The 2,170-nt window shown below is 45.3% G+C and overlaps 1 long non-coding RNA gene across 1 annotated transcript; it reads right to left on the minus strand.

Moving 5' to 3' along the window:
- Nucleotides 1-776: 776 nt before the first annotated feature.
- Nucleotides 777-1,479, minus strand: LOC140342875 (uncharacterized). Its single transcript, XR_011923188.1, has 3 exons — nucleotides 1,377-1,479; nucleotides 1,093-1,152; nucleotides 777-839 (listed from the first exon to the last, which is right to left on the minus strand). It is a non-coding gene; the product is annotated as an uncharacterized lncRNA (long non-coding RNA).
- Nucleotides 1,480-2,170: the final 691 nt, after the last annotated feature.

The raw sequence follows: 2,170 nt of genomic DNA on the forward strand, positions 1-2,170 counted from the left end.
GGGTGGCCATCCAGGGGCACTAATTGGCCAGGCAGGGGCATGGGCTGGGCTGGCAGGGGCACTAATTGGGCGAGCAGGGGTACTAACTGGGCGGGCAGGGGCACGGGGTGGGCGGCCAGGAGGTGGAAGTGGCCAGGCAACAACCGGGGAACAGGGTGGAGCCGGGGAGAAGGATGCCGCTGGATGCTCTGGGGATGGGGGGCCAGTAGGACCTATTGGGATCTGCCATCCCAGCCTGTTAATAATCGCCTGATTTAGCTGAGATTGTTGGCCCAGGGATTCACTTAACATGTTACAGAGATGGTCAACTCTGAACATGTAGGCACCCAAAGGTTTTCATGTAGGAGCGTAAGGACCGGTTCCAAATTATCTGAACTTGGGGCAGACACCCTTGACTCCACTACTCTATCAAAATGGCCAACCAGCATCTGAGTGAGGCTTAGAAGCTGGCTGCCCAACCTGGGTTGACCCAATCCACCTGCATCCACTGGTTGCTATAAAGGGAAAATAAAAAATTACTACAATATCACATAACTTTGTGGGTCACCATAACATTATGCAGACAGCATCCTGACATTGGAACATCAACAAATGTTAGACAAAATGTTAGACACATTTATTCTGAATCCTAAACATTAAACATGGGTTGCTTATGGAAACCTCAGGTGTCTCCTCTTCTTGTGGTAAACAAAAAAAAACACAAATGGAACACATTGGGAAAGGTTCATTCCCCCAACCCATCCCCAAATAAACACTAATGGACCAGTTCTTGCCTACCTCCATAGTGTATGTAGCCTGTGAAAACTCCTCAGAACCAGAAACCAGCAGACATGGATGTTCTACAAAGGCATATGATATATCACATCAAAATGAATGAATGTGATGACAAGTCTTCACATCAAAAGTCCCCAATATTTGGCACACGCAAAATTATTTTTGGCATATTAAGCTCACACGTTCCCAAAGGAAGGCTGCATCAGAAACCTCTGCCAAGAAAAAATAACAAATCTTATATATATAGATATATTAGAGAGAGATCAAAGGTTATTACTTAGCTTTTGGAAGGCTGAACACACACACAAACCAAATTACCTGTATTCTCCTCCAGGCTTCTCTGCAGTGGATCAACGACCTCCTCCTGTAGATGGTGATCTGGTAAATAAAGCACAAAAACAAATGAAATAGAGTGAGCTTGACTCTAACCCAAGCTCATTTGGATTGATCGGTTCACCACAAATCTAACCACAAAACATACCACTCCCAGAGCTAAAAATGTGTGAAATGAAACACTCATATTACACATGAGTGTGGTTAGAAACATGATTAGAGACACGTGCACAATGTCAAACAAGATATACCATGAAGGTTCATCTTACCAGGAGGAAGCCCAGTGTCATCTCGATGCAAAGTGACATCCTCATCATCCACATCACCCTGAGCACAGAGGGCAGGAGGGGACTGCTGCGTCCCCGGGCGTACTATTGTAAAAAAAATGAAATACACACATTGTTGATGCAAGTGAAAAGAAGGTAAAAATACACTAAAGTGGTCATTTTAAAAAAATGATCTCATATTTCACCCCAAACATAAATAAGTAAAAACACAATCCAATTTTGTTCTCAATGCTAATGACTAAACTGTTGCAATCCCACAAAAATGCAAAAATCAATTCACAATGTGGTAATTATGTAATTTAAAAGGATTGAATTTACATGGTTGCCAAGCATCAGAGTCATCCTGGTAGTCCACCCCTACCACCGTTTCTGGCCCAATGAATGGCAACGCCAGTCTTTCGTACTCCCTGAGACGCTGCACAAGATGTTCACGATAAGTCCCACTCCTTCCGGCCTCTGTGCCCAGGAGCTTTTTGACGTGTCTGAAGATGTCACTTACACGTTTTTGACACTGGGTAATGGTCCGTTGTGTACTGCTCACTGCATTTACACTCCTGGTAATTTCCTCCCAGATTCCTTGCCTTACAGCATGGAAGGTCTGGGAGTGCAAGCCCCCACGGAGTCATGGAAAATGTTGTACTCCATGAGGGCTGCATTTTGCTCAGGAGTGAAGCCGGTTGCCCTGGAAGCAGAATCCCTGGTCCGACTCAAACTGGCTGAGGTGCCAGGTTGAGGGGCCAGGGGCCTAGATGTTACTTGGCCAGCTTTACAGAGCA

The sequence above is a fragment of the Pyxicephalus adspersus genome, chromosome W, assembly GCF_032062135.1.
Source record: "Pyxicephalus adspersus chromosome W, UCB_Pads_2.0, whole genome shotgun sequence".
NCBI classification, from domain to species: Eukaryota; Metazoa; Chordata; class Amphibia; order Anura; family Pyxicephalidae; genus Pyxicephalus; species Pyxicephalus adspersus.